This window comes from Mixophyes fleayi, chromosome 2 (assembly GCF_038048845.1).
Source record: "Mixophyes fleayi isolate aMixFle1 chromosome 2, aMixFle1.hap1, whole genome shotgun sequence".
In the NCBI taxonomy this organism is placed as follows: Eukaryota; Metazoa; Chordata; class Amphibia; order Anura; family Limnodynastidae; genus Mixophyes; species Mixophyes fleayi.
The window spans coordinates 165,840,796-165,858,090 of record NC_134403.1 but is presented as its reverse complement, the minus strand read 5'-3'; positions in this window follow the sequence as shown (position 1 = coordinate 165,858,090).

The following is a 17,295-nucleotide window of genomic DNA, read 5'->3' as shown; positions in this document are numbered from 1 at the left end:
TTAATACTCTAAGAAATTAAATCATCCCACCGCTATGCCACCAATTTGTCACGAACGCGCTCCCAGCTGCCGTGACGTTGGGGTGTTTGCTGTATGAGGTCACACACGATTTCAGCCCGCAGTCTCTCTCACCTATCACACAGGTTCTTAGACCTACGGAATCGCCCCCAAACACAGCGCTCACACCCCCAGACACTTCAGGTACAGCCACCACCTATTGGGTACGGGCAATAGGACCCCAATATACTATCCCCTACTGGCACACAGGCTTCTAGTTCCACAAACTAGCAAGACTCCCACCAGCACACACAGGGTTAACTCTTCACACCTCCAGACTGTTACACAAATGTACATACAAGCACACACAGCTTGTTAATCAAATGTATCAACAAATCACACACTGACATTCCAAGGGTTTACCTGGACGAGCAATCTCCTCTACAAAGGCTATGGATTATTTAGAGTATCAAGGACGCAACTTATTAAATTTTAGATTTAATATACAAAAGGTACAGGGCATTCAGATATAAAGAAAAATAAGGAATAAACAAATAATAAATTTGACATAACAAGCAAAACAGTTTAAAATAAAAGAGATAACCTACAGAGCATTACTTACATATAATAATCTGTATGCCTGGGGCAGGCAGAAATAATGGACAGTCCTTCAATTAGATTGATCCCCAAAAGTCTGACAATTTGTTCCCTCAGAACACAGATTTTTAAGCAACCTCAAATGGGTGCGGCATTCACAGGGGCAGGGTTAATGCTAATCGGGGTTGTGTCCTGGGACACTTTTTCAAACCAAATTTACCTGTTGCCTGATTTATTAACCAATTCTACAATGTGATATATTTGTCCTGGACAGCGTTACATCGATCCAATTTTATCATTAACCAATCCCCTATGACTTTGTACATCTTTTCATATCAAACATGCCTAAGTACAGGGCATTCGCAGAGCTTCCACTCCTTTTCTATATTTTTCTGTGGGTCAGAATTCTTTATTTAACATATGAGCTGCCCTTCCTCATGCTATTGAGGAATAGGTGGTTGATCTCTGCTTTTTTTGATTTTAAGTGGCATATTTTAAAACTGAATTCTTTCTGTCTATACAGTATTACATATAGGCTATGTTATCCCCTGGCCTCATTGAGCCAGACCACATGCTGAGTGGTACCTACAAGTCTATTCAAGTGTCACAAGCAAACAGTGCTATGTCCTGAAAGCTGCTAACAGTGGCAGGCTTATCTCCTCACACTGGGATGTAAAAACCTCCAAACACCATTACATCAGACTCTGCGTCTTTAACTGTTACACTAGCTTATCAATGGATTCATTTGATACAACCTATTTACCCTGCCGTTATGAATTATCCCTTGTAAATAAATGCAAGCTCTCTAATTTACACCTAGGGGTTAGTTTGTGTTTATACTACCTATTGAAGGGAAGTACTAGCTAGGGAAATACATGATCAAATACAATGGATGTCTGTGATCTGCATATCTAAAGCTGGTCTCTGCACAAAGGGTTTACCTAACTCAATTACATGTTCTTGGCCTCATTTGGTCACACCTTTATTTGAATTGACCATCAGGTTAATTTAGGTATTCATGCAAAGATTTATTTGGGTCCTGACATCCAATATTCTATTTCAGCATATCAGATCTATGCTTTATCCTGACAAGGAGGAAAACAGGAAAAAAAGTATTCTAAACCAAATAGTGTAATAAAAGATTTAATAAACTGTAACAGAATAACATTTGAACCATGTAAAGTGAACAACAGTCAACAGTGGCATTAAGAACCATTATCACTGTCATTAACAAATAGAGACATAAAGGTTTGAGTACTCTAGTTTTATGGAAACCCCAAGAACTAATCATCGCTAGAGTCAGAATTTAGGAAGCTCATTTGTTCACAATCACTGACATCACTTTCTTCGCTGTCTTCATATAAGATACCGTCTTCACTTCCATCTAAGGCATTGCTAATGCCAAAATTTTTTTGGAAGACTGTACAACGATCTCCTCCTTCACTGAGTCCCATGATGTTTTCACCCATTCACAAACTTGAATGATGGTGGGCCTCTTCATTCATCCAGTAGATGTCAGATCATGATTACCAGCAGCCATCCATTTGTTCCACTCTTCTCTCATTAAGACCTTAAATGGCTTATTGATGGAAACATCAAGAGGTTGCAACTGGCTGGTAAGACCTCTGGGAATTAAAGCTAGATGAGTCTTCACTTCTTTGAAGCACTTTTTCGTTGGTTCGCTAATATGTGCTCTAAACTGGTCAAGCACTAATAAGGCAGGTTTTTTCAGAAGTCCTCCAGGACGTTTGGACCACACCTTTTCAACCCATATTCTCATTTCCTTTTCACCCATCCATCCTTTCTCATGTACATGTACAATAACTCCTCGCGGAATCACTTCTTTTGGAAATGTTTTCCTTTTGAAAATCAACATGGGTGGCAATTTGGTGCCATCGGCACAGCAGGACAACACACATATGTAATGGGTCTTCTCATGCCCTGAAGTTTTCACAGTGATGGTTTTGGCACCCTTCAGATCTACAGTCCTATTAGATGGCACATCAAAGGTTAGCGGGACTTCATCCATATTCCCAATCTGGCCAATTTCAAAGCCATTTTTCTTTCTAGCATCAATAACAAATTTATGAAAGGACAGAATTTTAGATTCATATTCTTTTGCCATTTTTTGTGCAATTCTAGTTTTGGTCCGCATAGCAAGACCATATCGCTTCATAAGTCTGTAGCACCATGATGGTGATCCTGTAAAATCCTGAATGCCTTTCTCTATAGCGTTTCGCTTCAAATATGATCATTTTTGTCGAGACACAGAAGCCATTATTCCGGTGACGTATGATCCATTCTTTCAGGTCCACCTCCAACTGTGGCCACTTTGCAGCATGCCCACGGAAAGTGTGCTTACTTTTATCTACTTTTTGCAGCTGATCTTCCTGTTTCCTCCATTCTCTAATCATTTTTTCAGTTGGAGGAGGCCCAAAATGTCTCTCCACTGCTCTGTTTCCACGCTCCTTAGCATATTTTACTACCTCTAGTTTAAAAGGAATTTTATATGCTAGCCTTTTCTGCTTTATCATTCTTGCACTGGTAGAATGAAGTACTGTAGTATTTTTATGCAAGACATGAAGGAACTGTCAGCATCATTTCTTCAATGTTTACCATTAAGCACTAACCATTTGCCTGCGCATTATCACTGACCAATAACCTGCACTAACCTGCACTGAGCATTGTCTTACGGTAAATCAATGACAACAACAATCAGCCATATTAAAATTTTCATTTCAGACAAATACACAGGCAATACTGTGTGCATTACTGTTAGGTGCACACAGTTCTGCCTTCATGAGCAGTACACACTGTAGCATTTAGCACACACACTAGCCTCCAAGACTCCCAGCCTCCCATAACTTACCTTATTCCTTCCGCGCAATGTCTTCAGCACTTCTCACATGGGACGTGCACCACATGACAGATGCCGCTGGATGGGCTCTCACTGATAGGCGGGGGGACGGACGGATCCGCAGGAGCGCTCACAACCACCACCGGCACTTTTCTCTCCAGCCCGGTGGAGCCGCTGGAGCCGCTACTGTATGTTTGCCCGCTCTCCTTCGCTCCATAAGACGCACACACTTTTTCCCCCACTTTTTTGGGGGAAAAAGTGCGTCTTATGGAGTGAAAAATACGGTAATTCTCTGAGTTTTGGGACTTGTCTTTGGCTTTCCTCTGCTTCTCTTTTTCTATGCCTTCAAGGACTTGGAGCATGGATTGCATTTCCATTGTCACTGCTTCTGGTCTTACAAGGAACAATTGTTGACGATATGTTTCAGAAAGGCCATTAAGGAATCTGGTCTTAAACAGTGTGCAATGTTGGCCATTATCTCAAGTGAAACCTTCATGTGCTTGAGTAGCTCTGTCATAATCTGGCAAAGCCAGTGCTGGTGCTGAAGTTACTTTACCTTAAAATTGGTTAAACATTTGGTGTTCAGCGGAGAGTGTAAATGGCTTACTATCATCCAGAAGTGCTAATGCAGGTGCACGGATAATAGCTCATAAAGTCTAAAGTCTTTTTTCATTTATGTACAAACATTGAAATCCCAACAATGCATTACCATACTCAAGATACAAGGAAGTACTTGCAGTACATGACAATTATAGCACAGTAAATAAGAGCAGTGAATGTGTTTACAACACTGATTGACTCAAAACTATTATGAGGATAAAAATAAAAACCTTTTGTTATCTACCATAATTTGACATTACATTGCATTACTTTCTTTCAAACCATCTAATATAAAATTTGGTTAAAAAAATAAAACAAAGACAAACCCAAACACTATTGCATATGCAACTATGTTAGTCCACTTCACCTTTTCTCTTTAAAAACATACCTTCTGACCTTCTACTACATACAGAAAAACCACCTAGTTCATGCCATTGCTATGCGAATAGCCCATAAAGTCTAATATCTCTTTCCAAAACACAGTAATCATTGCTCAGCAAAGTCTACGTTATTTAAATCCTTCACTAGTTTTTACTTATGTTTGTTGTAGCTGTGGACCGAAACATATTGCAAACTTCTATTCATTGGAAGTTGGATAAATTCAATCTGGATTACCTAAAGAGTCTTTCTCTGTAGCTGGAGATCTTCTGTGAAGAGAAAAAATCTTTTGCATAGTGATTAACATTTATTCACTAGAAATTACAGTAACTGTAACATGCTTGTTAGTATCAGTACACCATTATCAGATAACCAGTAAACATTTTTGTGCAGTGAACAGCTGCTAATAAGATACTTGCTTACGTGTTTCTCTGTGTAGTTTTACTGTGACGCTGTCAGGCATCCACGAGGATGAGTTAGATCCTGCTGTCTCGACTGGGATTGGTTTGACTCCACCTAGAGGAGCGAGTCTAACAGAGTGAAGGTTTTCACCAGGGATCCCCGCAAGGGGATTTGGGCTTTGCGGCTTCCACCCTGAAGGTCACGGCCCTCTAGGGAAGTTCCCAGTGAGACAGGACAGAAAAGTGGTTTGAGAGATGAGGGAGATCTCCAAATAACTACCAGAGGTAGAATGAGATAAGGCTGAGAGATGAGATACTTGGAAATGTAGAGAACAGGAGTTTGTAGCAGTATGCTGGAGAAGAGAAGGCGTTGATCCAGGGTAGTGCCACCAACAAGTGGAGCAGGTAAGCAGAGATCAGCGGTGCACAGGATAGACAGCAGACGATGAACCACAGCTATTACCACTAGGGAGTGGAACAGATCAGCGGAGGTCAGCGGTGCATACAGGATAGATAGCGGGCGTTGATCATAGCGATTACCACTAACAAGTGGAACAGGTAAGCAGAGATCAGCGATGCACAGGATAGACAGCATACAATGAACCACAGCTCTTACCATTAGGGAGTGGAACAGATCAGCGGAGGTCAGCGGTGCATACAGGATAGGTAGTGGGAGTTGATCACAGCGATTACCACTAACGAGTGGAACAGGTAAGCAGAGATCATCGGTGCACAGGATAGACAGCAGACGATGAACCACAGCTATTACTACTAGGGAGTGGAACGGATCAGCGGAGGTCAGTGGTGCATACAGGATAGATAGCGGGCGTTGATCACAGTGATTACCACTAATGAGTGGAACAGGTAAACAGAGATCAGTGGTGCGCAGGATAGACAGCAGACAATGAACCACAGCTATTACCCATAGGAAGCGGAACGGATCAGCGGAGGTCAACGATGCATACAGGATAGATAGTGGGCATTGATGACAGCGAGGATAAGGGTGCTGCTTCCAGGCCAGGTGTGGACACGAAGAACCAGCACTGAGAGGTGAGGGGAGGAGTACCAACCAATGGAATGACAGGGCAAGTAAAACAGGTGAGGTGGCCTGCACAGGTGCAGACTGCCGCCGACAGGACAGCAGGCAAGATAGGGAGAATCAGGATGAAGACAGGCGCGCCGATCCTCGAGTGTTGGTCTCAGGAGGCCGGCATGTGACAGACGCTATGTGTTCCATGCCATGAAAATATAATTTCCACAAATGGGCAGTCCCTAATCTCACAAACAGGGAATGTCAAAGTGACGTGACCTGGTCTAGTGTTCAAAGCCACTCCTTTCTCATCATAACACAGCCTCCTTGAATGACTCCATTGAAATCCAGGAAGAAGCAATCATTCATTCACAAACAGCCCTTTCTAAAGGTTCCTGACATTCAGCCATTTGGAGAGCAACACTGCTTCTCTCATAAATCTGTCAGGAGCCGCGGCGGCCTCGGGCAACTCCGCGACTCACTTGCTGCTTCAGTGAACGTCCCGGCCGTCTCCATAACGACCGGGGCGTCACTTCCGGTTTCTCGGGCCCGACCGTTGCCAAGGCAACGGCCGGACGCCGAGTGTAGCAAGTGGTGCGCCCCGGCAAGTGAAGCAGCCGGGCGCATGCGCTAGGATAGCCTGCGGGCTAATTAATGTCAGTAAGCCTAACCTGTGATGCATTTCAGGGCTAAGCCCTGATTGGCCAAAGTCTGTATATAAGGCAGGGAGGGCTTAGCCTCCCTGCCGGTTATAGCGTTCAGATGCATGTCAGCTAGCATGCTCCTGTATCCTGTTGGTGACAACCTGTGGATTGACTACCTGTGTATGACCCCTTGCCTGGATTTGGACCCTGCCTGTGTTTCTTGTGACACCGACCTCTGGCGTGATTACCGACCTTCCTGTTTGCCCGTGACCCCTGACCTCGGCTTGGTTTATTGGATTTGCTGTCTGCTGCCAGCCCTTGACCCGTGCCTGGACCTCACTCCGCTTTCCTGGGTTCTCCCCAGCCGGTACGCACTTCACGACCCTCTGTCAGTCTGCGCCCAAGTCTGTCCCCACCACTAGGGGCTCCAGTGAATACCTGACTGGCAGAGCAGATTCCGGGTGGTGTTGTACTGGCTGGAGGGGTTCCTAACATTATAACCTGCCAGTGAAACACTGGAGAGGATTATTCATGGACGGAAGCGGAACGAATCCCTCTCCAGCCCAAGTTCTAGCTGGACAGATTCAAACCCTGTCTCAGATGGTCCAGGGATTGTCGCAACGCCTGTCGGCACAAGAGAAGGCTTCTAGAACTGCGCAAGCCCAACAAAGTTCGTTGGTACTTGTTCCAGAACCAAAGATGAATTTGCCAGACCGTTTCTCTGGGGAAAGGTCAATGTTCCGCAACTTTAAGGAAAGTTGCAAGCTTTATTTTCGTCTAAGACCTCGCTCTTCTGGGTCAGAGCAACAACGGGTCGGGATTATCATATCCTTTCTCCAAGGTGACCCCCAGTCCTGGGCCTTTAGTTTACCGTCTGCCAGCCCTTCGCTTCTCTCCATGGATGCATTCTTTGATGCGCTGGGTCTTCTCTTCAATGATCCAGAGTGGCTTCAGCTGAGGTTCATCTTAGGGCTCTGAAACAGGGCCGACGCTCTGCTGAAGAATTCTGTGCCGAATTCAGAAGTTGGTCTACCGACAGTGAATGGAATGACCCTGCGCTTCGCAGCCAACTTCGGTTAGGTCTGTCGGAACAGATCAAGGATGCAGTGGTACAATACCCTCCGCCAACATCATTGGAGGACCTGATGCAACTCTCCATCAAAATTGATAGGCGGATCAGAGAGAGGAAAGCAGAGAAAGAGACATGTCTGGTCTACCGTCTGTATTTGCTTCGGTACCATTGGACCCAGAAGAACCGATGCAATTGGGGGCTTACCACCTCTCTGCAGAGGAAAAAGGCAGAAGACTAACGCAAGGCTTGTGTCTTTACTGTGGCACCAAAGGACACTTTTCTCACTCTTGTCCTAACAAGCCAGGAAAAGATCTGGCCTAGGAGATAAGGAGGAGATTCACCTAGGTCTACAATTCATCTCCTCAAAAAATGCATTGTTGGTTCCCGCACACATCACTTATGGTGCCTATTCTGCAGAAACCTCAGCTTTCATTGATAGTGGTGCCGCTGGGAATTTTCTAGAAATAGGTTTTGCTAAATCCTCAGGGATTCCTTTTCGGAATACCAGTACAGTTATTACTGTATGTGGGTTAGATGGAGAATCTCTCCCAGGTGGCAAGGTTGTGTATGAAACACCACCATTACATCTAACAGTGGGAACCCTCCATTCAGAAACCCTAATTTTCTACTTGATTCACTGTCCAGCTGTACCAGTGACACTAGGGCATCCCTGGCTGCGACTTCATAATCCTGTAATCGATTGGGCACAAGGGGAGATTACTCAGTGGAGGCCTTCATGTTCTCAGTCTTGTCTGAATCTACCCCTCCGGATCTTGTAGTCCACTTCTGATTTACTACCTCCACAGTACCATGAATTCCGGGATGTCTTCTCTAAGAAAGCAGCTGACACTTTGCCTCCTCACCGGGATTTCGATTGTGCCATTGACCTGATTCCTGGCGCTAAGTTACCGAAAGGGAGGCTATACTCCCTCTCAGGTCCTGAAACCAAAGCCATGCAACAATACGTTGAAGAGAACTTGCAAAAAGGCTTTATTAGGCCTTCAAAATCATCCGTGGGAGCTGGCTGCTTCTTTGTCTCTAAAAAGGATGGTGCGCTGCGTCCGTGCATTGATTTTAGGGGCCTCAATAAGATCACAATTAGAAATAACTATCCTCTTCCGCTCATCTCGGTTGTGTTCGACCAACTCAGAGGTGCGAATATCTTCACCAAGATTGACCTACGCAGGGCTTATAACCTCATCCTCATCAGAGAAGGAGATGAGTGGAAAATGGCTTTCAATACTCAATCTGGTCATTATGAGTATTTAGTTATGCCGTTCGGTCTCTGTAATGCACCAGTGGTATTCCAAGACCTCATTAATGAAGTTCTCAGGGAATTCCTCGATCAGTTTATGGTCGTGTATTTAAATGATCTACTGATATATTCCCGTTCATTGTCTCAGCATCGGCTTCATGTTCAGCAAGTTCTCCATAAATTACGAGACCATCACTTGTTCGCCAAACTTGAAAAATGCGAGTTTGAAGTTCAAAAGGTATCATTTCTGGGATATGTTATATCCGCTTCCGTTTTTTCTATGGACCCAAGTAAAGTCCAAGCTATTCTGGATTGGGTGCAGCCCGTTAATCTAAAAGCAGTACAAAGGTTCTTGGGCTTTGCAAACTACTACCGAAGGTTCATCCATGGGTTTTCCGATTTGGTGGCTCCCATTGTTGCCCTCACCAGAATAGGGGCAGATCCTGGTAATTGGTCCTGTGAAGCGATTAACTCCTTCCAGGCTCTCAAAAAAGCATTTATCTCCGCCCCTGTTTTAAGACATCCCAATCCGGAGCTGCCTTTCATTCTGGAAGTTGATGCCTCTGACATTGGTGCGGGCGCTGTCCTTTCTCAGAAAGATCCTGATAATCACCGACTCTTTCCTTGCGCTTTCTGCTCCCGCAAATTCTCGTCTGCAGAGGTCAACTACGATGTTGGTAATCGGGAACTTTTAGCCATTAAATGGGCCTTCGAGGAATGGCGTCATTGGTTGGAAGGAGCCATTCATGTCATCTCAGTCATCACCGACCATAAGAACCTGCAATATATTGAGTCAGCGAAACGATTAAATCCAAGGCAGGCCCGTTGGTCATTGTTCTTTACTCGTTTTTAGTTCATCATTAGTTATAGGCCAGGATCAAAGAACACAAAGGCTGATGCCCTATCTAGAAGTTTTTCCTCTCATCATGCACAAGTTCAGAGATCACTGCCGATTGTACCATCTTCAATTATTCATGCCGGGTTAGCTCAGGACTTGGGTGCAACTCTTCGCAGATTCCAAAAACTGGCTCCCTCTGAGACACCTGCAAACCGCTTATTTGTACCTGTTCATCTTCGAAAGGCAGTCCTCACTGAGGCCCACGATCATAAAACGGCTGGACATCCTGGTATCTTTAAAACCACAGAAAATCTCTCACATTCCATTTGGTGGCCCACCATGTCTGCAGACGTTCGAGATTTTGTTTGCTCCTGTGAAATCTGTGCTAAAAACAAAACCCAGAGGAATCGGCCTTCGGGTCAGCTTATGCCATTATCACTTCCTACCAGGCCCTGGACACATTTGTCTATGGATTTTATTGTGGAACTCCCTTCCTCTGCAGGCCACAATACGATCTGGGTAGTGGTTGACCGCTTCAGCAAAATAGCCCACTTCATACCCCTAACCAGACTTCCTAGTGCACAGACCTTGGCATCACTTTTTATCCAGCATGTGTTTCGACTGAACGGGTTACCATTGGATATTGTTTCAGATAGCGGCTCTCAGTTTGTTGCTCAATTCTGGAGATCCTTTTGTGCACTGCTGGGAACAAACATCAGCCTTTCCTCAGCATACCATCCACAATCCAACGGACAAACTGAAAGGGTTAATCAATCCTACAATTTCTACGTTTATACACTTCTGAACTCCACAATAACTGGTCAACGCTCTTACCATGGGCAGAATTTGCATATAATAATTCTTGCCATTCCTCCACCTGTACCTCACCATTCTATTGCAACTTTGGTTACCACCCCAGGTCCAACTCTCTGGCTTTGCTCAATCCTTCTGGGCTCCCTGGTATACACTCCACGGCTTCCAGTCTAAAAAACATCTGGAAGAAGGTTCACTCTGCCTTAAAACGAGCCTCATTCAACTCCAAGAAGTTTGCGGATCATCACCGTAGGAGATGCTCATTCAAAGTGGGTCAGAGGGTGTGGCTTTCCACCCGGAATATCAGGCTTAGGCAACCGTGTAAAAAGTTTGAGCCAAGATTTGTTGGTCTTTTCTTGATTATCAAGCAAGTAAATCCTGTGGCTTTTAGGTTGAGACTTTCACGTTCTTTGAAAATTCCAAATATCTTTCATTGTTCCCTACTTAAACCCGTAATTTCTTCTGGTAGATTCAGGCGAGTCCACCCTCGGAGGCCTCATTCGGTTAATGTGGAAGGGCACCGAGAGTTTTTGATACAGAAAATATTGGATTCTAAAAAAGTTCAGGGGCAAATACATTTTCTGATCCAATGGAAAGGCCGCGGTGTGGAGGAACGTGCCTGGATTCCACAACATCGTCTTCATGCTGATGAACTTATTAAAATATTCTTTAAACAGTTTCTTAAGAAACCTGGATGTCGGGGTCCTTTGACCCCTCCTCAAGGGGGGGTACTGTCAGGAGCCGCGGCGGCCTCGGCAACCACCGCAACTCACTTCCTCCTGCAGTGAACGTCCCGGCCGTCTCCATGACTGAGGCGTCACTTCCGGTTTCTCGGGCCCGACCGTTGCCAAGACAACGGCCGGACGCCGAGTGTAGCAAGCGGTGCGCCCCGGCAAGTGAAGCAGCCGGGCGCATGCGCTAGGATAGCCTGTGGGCTAATTAATGTGAGTAAGCCTAACCTGTGATGCATTTCAGGGCTAAGCCCTGATTGGCCAAAGTCTGTATATAAGGCAGGGAGGGCTTAGCCTCCCTGCCGGTTATAGCGTTCAGTTGCATGTCAGCTAGCCTGCTCCTGTATCCTGTTGGTGACAACCTGTGGATTGACTACCTGTGTATGACCCCTTCCATGGATTTGGACCCTGCCTATGTTTCTTGTGACCCTGACCTCTGGCGTGATTACCGACCTTCCTGTTTGCCCGTGACCCCTGACCTCGGCTTGGTTTATTGGATTTGCTGTCTGCTGCCAGCCCTTGACCCGTGCCTGGACCTCACTCTGCTTTCCTGGGTTCTCCCCAGCCGGTACGCACCTTACGACCCTCTGTCAGTCTGCGGCCAAGTCTGTCCCCACCACTAGGGGCTCCAGTGAACACCTGACTGGCAGAGCAGATTCCGGGTGGTGTTGTACTGGCTGGAGGAGTTCCTAACAAAATCAGAGTACTCTCATTAGACACCTCGCATTGTGTCTACAAATAAAACATTTTCTCAACAAAATCTCCCATCACCAAATATTCACACATATTTTCAAATTCTGTGATGTCCGTGTCGAAAGTGCAAATATATTTACTTAAACAAGTCTCATTTACAGACAGCATTTTATCTCGTAACACTTCTTTATGGGCATAACAAACTCTCCTGATTTCTGAGAACATTCATCAGCGCCATTTTCACACAGATTAAAACTGCTTATAATATCTACATGTACAAGCTCAATCCGACAATTCTCAACTTCATTAAAGAGAAAGCTATTTTTCTCAACTTCAGAAACAAAATTATTTTGTTCAAATACAGAAACGGCTTGTTGAATCCCAGCCAGCTGAAGGTCACTGTTTTCTCCTGACACTATCTGTACATTATATACAGTCTTGTCATCCACTGAATTGTGAAGTGACGTACCAAAGATTTTAAAACTTCTTTTGGAACTCTTCAAAACTTACAATTAAGCAATGCAGGCATTACATTTACAAATATACAACTTTTTAAACCTTGAAACATGTATATTTTAAAACAGTCAAGAAAGACAAACACTGATATCCCTTACATGCAGTAAAACAGAGACAAAACTCACATACAGGAAGAAAAATTAACTTATATTTTCCAGCCTACTGCTGTGCAACTACAAGTCCCAGCATTAAACTAAATACAAGTCAGCTTCAATATATTATTACCACTCGCCCCTCTGGACACATGTTAGTTACTCTTGAATTATTGAAGCATACTCGAAGAAACTTTTCATCAATGTTACATACATTGGCAGATAACAAAATACAGAGTCCTTATCTCAACACACTGAAATCTTTTACACAGAATAAGGGGGAGGCACATTTCACTCTTTCAGCTTCGCAGCATCAAACATACATTTACAGTACACAACCTACTTGATTCATTATATCATTCAGTTTCTCATGCATTTAGCATTTCCACATATTGACCTGATCTTCATAGCCAAGCCTTTTTATCCATTCTTTATTATTCAAATGAAACTGAGACCATTTCACCAAGTCTAATGTCCCCTCTGGGGGAAATCCTGAAATCCTGCTCTCTTGAGTACTTTCTGAATAATTTTAATAGCTTTACTACCTTCTCTCTCCTTCATTATATCCATATGTTTGCCTATAGTAGGCATCTTACAGTTCTGTGCCCCCATTATTGGGTTACTGGTCACAGTATTGTCAGTATCTGGGATACAATGTCCTGTAAGCGGAATAAGGTAATATAATTTTCCCCTTTGTACAGTCTACAAGTGTCTTTAATCCTGTACCTCCTAATCTGCCCTAGGAACACCAGATGTGAGTTTTATCGGCTTTAGATTAAAAGGCTTGCATTTATAACTGATCCAATCCTTTCTCTCAAGTCAGTGTATGGACATTATAGGTTTATAATCTGGTAACATATGATTTCGTGGCCAGTATGTAGTATTTCTTGATTCAAATGACATCCTAATGTACAATATAGTTCTTTTTCATTACTCATAAAACCGTAATATACATTTGTAGTTGTAACACCCTCTAGTCTAGGTCCCTTGCAACCTGAATATTTTCTCAGAACATTGCAGCAGGTACAATTCTTACATACACCCCTTTTGTTATCTTCTAATTCAAATTGTCTACATCCATCATAATCTACAGTATCCATACATTTATAATTTCATTATCCTTTCCTCTGACTGAACATTGGTTCATGGAAAACCCCCTAATCACCTCAACTGACTTTCCTTAGACATACAAAGAAATACTGAACAGAGTAAGAAGGTATAAATCTACACTTTTTCTTACTCATCGTACAGAATGTAGTTCAGCAGTTCTCTGGACATCAGTGGAGTCTGGCGTCAGGTGTGGAGATATTGGAGCATCCCGGGTGTGAGGCCCCAGAAATGTTGGGGTATCGGGGTTCACTGTTACTTTTATCAATCACCTTCAATGTCAGTCAGATCTTCCTTGATTTTCAGCCAACTGGTGAACAGAAAAACACTCAACACCTGTATGATATAATGCTGAGCTGCTTTTATTCTGTTCCAATCTGAGACCGCTTTAGTGTCTTTATTTATACATAAAAGACAACCAATTATAAGGCAGTAGATTATGAAAGTAAGTTAATCAACATATATTGCAGTTTTCAAACAATTATTTCTTCTTTCAGCATTATCTCTTTCCAGGTTTTCTGCCAATATTCTTGTGTTTCCCCCAGCTTTGAGTTCTTGGGTTTTATCTGTAAAGGACACTTTGCTTTGCTGCGTGTCCTTGGTCTGTTTCTGTTCGTGGGAACATCCTGCTATGTAGTTTCACATCCTTAAATAATTCTTACAATATAGGCTGAAATTTCTTTTTTAAGGTTATAGCATAACATATACGTTTCTAAAGCTTAGCACATTATAGATATTAAATCAATAATCATACAATTTTACCCTTACAGGTGCCTTGCTATGCCAGGGTCCTATAGTCACTCAGGCAAATGCAGTTAGAAAAGTACAATATAACAGTATTGTAATAAAAACAACACTAGAATATTATATACAAACAGAAAATAAATACTAGGCTGGTTTACCACATTTTCTGTCCCCTACCCCACTACAATCATGGCCAAAAGTTTTGAGAATGACACAAATAATTTTTATCACAAAGTCTGCTGCCTCAGTTTTTATGATGGCAATTTGCATATACTCCCCGAATGTCTTGAAGAGTGATGAGATGAATTGCAATTAATTTCTAAGTCCCTCTTTGCCATGACAATGTACTTTATCCCAACAACAACATTTTCACTACATTTCAGCCCTGCCACAAAAGGACAAACTGATATCAGGTCAGTGGTTCTCTCGTTAACACAGTTGAAAGTGTTGACGAGGTCAAGACTGAAGATCACTATGTCATGCTGATTGAATTAGAATAACAGAATGGAAGCTTTAAAAGGAGGGTGGTGCTTGAAATCATTGTTCTTCCTCTGTTAACCATGGTTATCTGCAAGGAAACCCGAGCAGTCATCATTGCTTTGCACAAAAAGGGCTTCACAGGCAAGGATATTGCTGTTAGTAAGATTGCACCTAAATTAACCATTTATTAGATCATCAAGAACTTCAAGGAGAGAGGTTCAATAGTTGTGAAGGAGGCATCTGGAAAAACACTTGTCCGGAGAAGGAAAGGTGAGCACTACCATCAGCCCTGTGTCATGCCAACAGTTAAGCATTCTGAGACCATTCATGTATTGGTTTGCTTCTCAGTCAAGGGAGTGGACTCACTCACAATTTTGCCTAAGATCAAAACAACTAAATTTTTGGTCCATGGCCAGGAAACTCCCCAGACCTTAATCCCATTGAGAACTTGTGGTCATTCCTCAAGATGCTGGTGGACAAACAAAAACCAGCAAATTCTGACAAACTCCAAGCATTGATTAGGCAAGAATGGGTGGCCATCAGTCAGTATTTGGCCCAGAAGTTGATTGACAGCATGCCAGGGCGAATTGCAGAGGTCTTCAAAAAGAAGGGTCAACAATGCAAATATTGGCTTTTTGCATAAACTTAATGTAATTGTCAATAAAAGTCTTTGACGCTTATGAAATGCTTGTAATTTTGCTTCAGTATACAAAATGTGTAGCAAAAAATATTTTTTTATTATTATACTTCAGTATACCATAGCAACATCTGACAAAAAGGTCAAAAACAGTGAAGCAGCAAACGTGTGTCATACTGAAAATTTTTGCCCATGACTGTAGCTTAAGGAGTTACTGTCGCCCGGCTGTCCTGACTTGAAGACCCATGGATGTGCAGATATAGTCCACTGGTAGAGAACGGCAACTCAAAACCAGCCACCATGCAGCTTCCAGCCATCAATCCCTAGAATGACCACTACCTCCCACCCTCTAGTGACTCCTTATATGTAGGGTCAAATTTCCACAGTGTTTTCCCCTCCCTGGGCATACCCCTGGTTATCTCTTTTTTAAATATTGGTGAATGCTGGACTAGGGGGTTGGAGGGAGAATGGAGATGAGCTGTCATTCCACAGTGGCTAGACAGAATGCCTCAGGCAGTCCTGTGGAAGACAATGGATAATAATTGGCCTCCCCCACCTCTCAAACTAAGATATCACTCAGCTCCTTCTGAAATTAACCCTATAACATATAGTGAAAATGTACAATGTCCCCTTATCCACATGTAATTAGACACTGCAGTTTTACTCTGGTAAGCTGGGGAACAAAAAACAGGCTATAAAAAGTACATGTAGTAATGCTCCACATTTTTGTGAGAAACGAGGAACAGGTTGGTTGAGGGGATATCAAGTTTGTTTCGTCACACAAGCCGGCAAAACAAGGAAGTAATGTCTTTCATCGCTCCCGCTAAAGACATCATTGGGGGGGACAGTACTTTACAAGGACGCCTGTTTTTTGGAAGTGCTGTCTCAGCAGGCAAAGAATAATAAACAGCTCCAAAAAATCTGAAACTGATTGAAAGTATCAGAGAAAAACCCTAATAATTGGTAAATAGGCCCCCTCTGACACAAAACATGTTTTGTTCTGTATTTGTTTTTCTGTATTAGCACATTTATCCATAGAAATACACAGACACACTGACTACTGCAAAACACATTGCTGATGCACGAATCACAGGTCAGTGTGTCCACCTACTCATATTAAGGAACTTTTACATTAATAAAGACTTCATGATTTATATAGTGTATTTCTCCAAATAGCACTTCACATTATTGCAGAGGGTGAGACAGCCATCTTGGGCACGCTAAGCTGCTATTCTATGGAATCGCTCACATCAGCCCCTGCCTCATTTGAGCTTACAGTCTAAATTCCCTATTACATAAACACACTTTAAGGTCCAATTTCTGTCAGAAGCCAATTAACCTACAAGTGTGTTTTTGATAATATAAATCCACAATATCCATTTTACTTGTGTTGTCTGTAACCTACTCTCACACTATGTCATTTGGGTCTGCCTACTGTTCCACAAAATGTTAAATCATTGACAAGAAGTCGAGGGGGTATATTTACTAAACTGTGGGTTTGAAAAAGTGGAAATTTTGCCTATAGCAATCAATCAGATTTCCAGATAATTTATTTAGCACATTCTACAAAATCACAGCTAGAATCTGATTGGTTGCTATAGGCAACACCTCCACTTTTTTAAACCCGCAGTAAATATACCTCCAGGAATGAAAACTGTGCATGGTGAATTACAAACCACAGATTCAAACCCATAAATTGAAGAAAATTGTCCAGTTATCAGTGGTAACAAGAGCAAAAGGTGAAACTCAGCGTAATTCACAAATTTTGAGTCTGAAGTTATGCAAATTGAGTCAAAAAGAATTTCTGAGGTTT